We start from the raw sequence: 6,000 nt of genomic DNA, 5'->3' as shown, positions 1-6,000 counted from the left end.
AAACAAAGGGGAGATGTGATAAAAATTACGATTTAGAAAGATTATTTTGAGAGCAGAAGCAAGGGAAGTTTGTGACCTTCAAATATGTATTTTGGTTCATTTGTGTGAATTTATTCATAAATGTTTATTGCAGAACTAACTCTTGGAGAATATAGAGGCCTGCTGAGATAAATAGTTAAAATACACAAAAAGTTCTAAAACGCTAAACATCAGCTATTTATAGATATGCTATTGCATTTGATAAGCAATATCAGCAGTGTTGTTACTGCACTTCATTACAGCACAGAGCAGCACGCCTGTGGCCGTGTCATGTTTCAGAGCTTCAGTTTCCTCATCAGTAAAATGAGGATAACGCCCCAAGCTTCACCACGTGGTTAGTGAGGAGGCGATGAGACGAAGTGTCCTGGGATGCCGAGCGTACAGACTGGCGTGTGGCTTCTGCTACACTTGGAAGAGCGAAAGTTTCACAGCATGTGAAAGGAAGGACAGATTTGTGTCAGGGGAACCTTGCTATCAGTGGCAAGCAGGTGGAACTGCTCAGGGTATTACGTTTCCACATCCTGGAGCTGAGAGGTGTCTGTCTGACCGGTGTCACTGTGTCGTAGTTATGCAATATTGGCATAGACCACTCCTCCTTCTTGAACCGTGTGGTCCATATCATCTCCAATAACCAGGCTTGATTGGTATTCCCATTTCACATGCAGTTAGCAGGTTCAGAGATAATCAGTTTACAACTGTTAATGCAGGGTTCTAAGATGATAGTAGACAACAAATGGCATAGCCATGTCAGGGACAACTTTGAATGTCATCTCCAAAGGGAACCGCATCATGAATTCAGTCAGTCTGGTACCATTCCTTATGCTCTAACCAGGCGAGCTGGGGCAGGACCATTGGACGCACAACATTTGGTATCTCGCACACCTTAGCTGGAATCCTAGTTTCTGCCGCTTACCGTCGGTGTGACCTTGGGCTGATAACTGCTTATGTAATCCTCAGGTTCCTCATTTGTAAACTGGAAACATTTACACCTACCTTGACTTTGAAAAGTATAGAACAGAGTCCAAGGCAGAACAAACACTCAATATGTCCCTTTTTTTTTTTTTTAGCTTTCCTGATTATTCTCACTTCCAAGAAAAGAAAAAATATTAAGGCTCAGAATTGATTAAATCAAAGAGATTCAAAAACAACATTAGATTCATATTTAGATAGAAATTGATTTTTTTCTTGGATAAGAAAAATTATACATCTGCTTCCAAAATATAAAGAGTTGTGATTATGATTCATGCACATATGATTCACAGAGAAAGCTAGCACTAAAACACAGCTAACCTAATAATATTTTGTCCTTGTGACTAGAGCTTGTCTAAGCTTAGAATGTGTACCCAGAGTTAGAGCAAGCGTCCCAAGGGCAATTTTTGTGCTTTGATTTAGTAGTGGTATAAGGAGAAAACATTGCTGTTGTCGCATAGCCCACCTCCCCAGAGTGGATGCATTTGTACTGTCTGCAGCTGCTCCTCTTCACCCATTTAGTTTCCACATATGATTGATTTCTGATAAAGATGCTCGGGGGCAGGCTTCATCATCTCTATTCTGGACTATTGCAACAGCTTCTTTTTTTTTAGTGTTCCAAACTTCAATTTCTTTCTCTCTCCAGCAAACCCATTTTCTTCTTCCTACTGGGGGTGAATTTCATAAATCATTGATCACAGGGCAACTGGGTAGCTGAGAAGAAAAGTTGTCAAATACTTGGGCATCAAGGAGATTTGGGTGGATCCTGGATCTGTCATTTTCTCCCTGTGTGACCCTTAGCCACTGACCTTGCTGAGTGTGCATTTCATTATCTGGGAGGATTAAAATCTTTTTAAATTGTCTTTTATTATGAAGATTAGAGATTAGATATATCTATATAAAATATCTTTTTTATATATTTATTTATTTATATATATATAATGTAATATATATAAATATCTCACATAATTCCTAAAATATAATAGGCAATCAGTAAATCTTGTTTGCTTTTCAGTGGCTTTTAAACACTGAAGAATCAGACCTAATTTTTTTTTTTTTGGTTTTAAATGCATTTTATTATATAGATATAAAGAACATTTCATGCATGTTAGTTGAAAGATGCATTGTGAGCTCCTTCATTTCAGTTAAGTGTTCATTAAACTATTTTCTGTACAGTCAGTGCCATAAGTATTTCATAAATGATACTTTATTTTATTTTATTTTTTATTGGTTATGAATATTCATGAGATACAAAGCTGGTTGTCACCCCTCGTGCCCGTGATATGGAGGCCAGATTCATACTGGCAGCATACCCATAACCACAAATTGCATTTGTACCTCGTGTCCCCCACCCAATTATCCCCAACCTCCCTCCCCCCAACTCCACTTTGTAGCCCGTAGAATGTTCTCTCCCTCTGCAAGTCCAACACACCAAAGTGGTCTTTCTTTCCTTCCTTCTTTCTCTCTTAGCTGCCACATATGAGTGAGCACATGTGGTATTTATCCCTCTGTGCTTTGCTTATTTCACTCAACATAAGTTTCTCCAAGCTCATCCATGTTGTTGCAAATCAGAGAATTTCATTCTTTTTTACGGCAGAGTAGTATTCCGTGGTGTATATACCAGTTTCCTTATTCAGTCATCCATTGATGGACATTTATGTTGGTTCCATGTCGTGGCTATTGTAAATAGAGCTGCGATGAACATGGGAGTGCAGGTATCCCTTCAACATGATGATTTCCATTCCTCTGGGTTTATATCCAGTAGTGGGACTACTGGATCATATGGAAGATCTATCTGTAGTTATTTGAGAAACTTCCATACTGTTTTCCATAGTGGTTGAACTAATTTATAGTCCCACCAACAGTGCAGGAGTGTTCCCTTCTCTGCACACCCTCGCCAGCATTTGGTATGCACTGTCTTTTTGATTATAGTCAGTCTAACTGGAGCGTGGTGGTATCTCAATGTAGTTTTAAATTGCATTTCCCCGATGACTAGCGATATTGAGCATTTTTTCATGTACCTGTTGGCCATTTGTATGTCTTCCTTTGAAAAATGTCTATTCAGCAACTTTGCCCATTTTTTAAATGGGTTATTTTATTTTATTTTATTTTTTACTATATAATTGTTTGAGTTCCTTATATATTGTGGATATTAATCCCTTGTCAGATGCATAGTTAGCAAAAACTTTCTCCCACTCTGTAGATTGTCTTTTCGCTCTGTTAATTGTTTCCTTTGCTGTGCAGGAGATTTTTTAGTTTGATATAGTCCCATTTGTTTATTTTTTCTTTTGCAAACCTATTGCAACCAAAACAGCATGGTACAAGTATAAAAATAGACATTCAGACAAGTGGAGTAGAATTGAGAACCCAGAAATCACCCCTCAGGCTTATAGCCATCTGATATTGGACAAAAGCAACAAAAATCTACATGGGGAAAAGACTGCCTCTTCAGCAAGTGGTGCTAGGAAAACTGGATACCCATATGTGGAAGAATGAAACTAGATATGCATCTCTCACCATACACCAAAATCAAGTCAGAATGGATTAAAGACTTAAGTATAAGACCCAAAATTATAAAATTACTAAGGGAAAATGTCTGTGAAACACCCCAACAACTAGGTGTGGGTACAGACTTTATGAAAAGGAGCCTTAAAGCACAATAAGACCTAATTTAATTATGGTCTTCCAGGCTCTCCACGTGTGTCCTCCACCCTTTGCTGTCTATATGCAGCAGACTTCTGTCCTACTTCCTGCCTCATCGTTCTGTCTGACTTTGTACTTTACCCTCTAGGAACTTGTTCTTGGATGGATACCATTCCATTTTCCTTCCTTCCAGTGTGCCTTTTGGTTGAGTAACTGGACTGTTGCAAGCATGTCAAGGTTTTCTGGGGCCCCAACACCCCGAAGCAAGCAGAGCTACAGATCTCTGCTAGTTGAGTGGACATCATCAAGAAGGTACTGTGTGCTCACATTGTGTTAATTATTGTCGTGGTAGATATGAATCTGAATCAGCTACGGTCATTGACACCAGGGATTTCATATCCTAACAGGAGATGAGAAGGCAAAACTAACCCACCCATAAATATATACCAAGCAGAATGAGAAAAGCGTCAAGACAGGTTGGGGAAGAGGGGTGAAATAAAAAAGAGCACACATCTGGTTTGGAGGACAGGCTCAAAGACCACAAGGAAGACCAAGACGTTGGAGACTGTTGTTGGGAAGCAGGTGCACTTCAGTAGGCATCTTGGAGTAGAGGAGACCACGTAGGCTTTGGATGCAGAGTGTGGGGATCTGAGTACTGGCCCAGCTCCTTACCAGCAAGTCCCTTTACCTGGAAAGCTCTTCCCATGATCTTTCTCAGGCCTGTTCCTTCTTGTTATTCCGGGCTACAGTCAGATGTCATGACCTGTGAGATTCCTCCTCTGAACACTCTTTCTAAAGAAACTTTTTACCTTTACGCTGACTACAATCACTCTTCATATCAGACACTGTTGGTATCTAAAGACCTCTCCTCTTTTGCCTCAAATTTGTTTATGTATTTACCCTTCCCAGTGTGATTTAAGGAGAGGGAGCCTACCCCCAGCCCCAGGGATTATTCTGACTGGCGTTAGCCAATTACACTGGTCTTCTTCCCTTCCCAGTGGCTGGTTTAGGGGCAGGCATGTGTCTCAGTTCTGGGATATGAGTTATGATAGGGCATTATTGGGGAATTCTGGAAAGGTTCCCCACCCTGCAAAAAAAAGTACTTAAAGGAGAGATCCATTCGCTGGAGGATGGTCTCTTCTCCTTCTGGACTTTGTGTTAATATGAGCCTGGGATGTTTGTAGCCATCGTGCAAACCTGAAGGGATCCAGCCTTGCATTAATGCTGTAGACTGAAGGCCACAAATTGGAAAGATGTGAGGATCCTGAGTCCCTCACGACAGCAATGATCCAGGGCATAATATCAACTTCCTCTAAATCTTCAGTTATGGGAGATAATATAGTTTTCTATTGTTTAAGCCAGGGAGGGGAAAACATTTTTTCTGTAAAGGGCTAGATAGGAAATATTTTAAGCCTTGCAAGCCATATGATCTGTTGGAATTACTGGATGCTGCAATTGCAACATGAAAGCAGCCATAAAGAATATGCAAACAAATGGGTGTGTCTGTGTTTCAATAAAACTTTATTTAAAAAAAACAGGTGCTGGGCCAGGCCACTGATATAAGCCATTTGAATCAGAATCATCTCTTTCCTTTCAGATGAAACCATGTCCACTGATGTGTTTTCTCTTCCTTTACCTTGATCTATTTATTTAAGAGCCATATTACAAAAATTAATTATTTACTTGTTTGGTAATTTAGTCTCTCTGTCACTAGAAAATGAGTCTCAAGATGGCAGGGACAAGTTTTCTCTTGCCTGGCACAGAAGAGGAGGTTCATGATTGTGTGAGTGAGTGACTGAACTTAGGCAAGCTAATTAATTTCTTTGATTTCAGCATGAGTTTGGTTTTCCCCATTTTCAATTGTTAATGATAATACTAGCTGGAGGTGAATGTGAATCCCAGTGTACGCCTGTTGTCCATACATAAAGCAGCCACCTCCCCTTTTACTCTCAAAAAGTATCCCAATTTGTCCCACGCTACCGTCTCGCCAGCAAGAACGACGCGGCACACAAAGGATCCTTCTGCAGATCAGCTTTAATGCATCTTGAGAGGGAGAGCATAAGCTTGCCAAAAATGGAGACCCCGAGCGAGGGAACCCGCGCCCTTTATATAGAGACTGGTCCTCGCCTAGGACGTGCTCCTACCTTATTGGTGGCTGCCTAATCGGCCCAGGCGTGTTACCGAGCAGCCCTGCCCTCCACCGGAAATCAGCGCCATCTTGTAATGGCGATTTCGGGCAGCTCCTCACATCTCCCCCTTTTTTATCATTTAAAGCGGCTGGTACAAGCTCGGCGGTCGCGGACAAATTAGCCAGCGTTCCTGTCCTAGGTCGTCCCTCCACAGACTTTG

Source organism: Cynocephalus volans, chromosome 15 (assembly GCF_027409185.1).
Source record: "Cynocephalus volans isolate mCynVol1 chromosome 15, mCynVol1.pri, whole genome shotgun sequence".
Lineage (NCBI taxonomy): Eukaryota > Metazoa > Chordata > Mammalia > Dermoptera > Cynocephalidae > Cynocephalus > Cynocephalus volans.
This window is presented reverse-complemented; position numbering follows the sequence as displayed.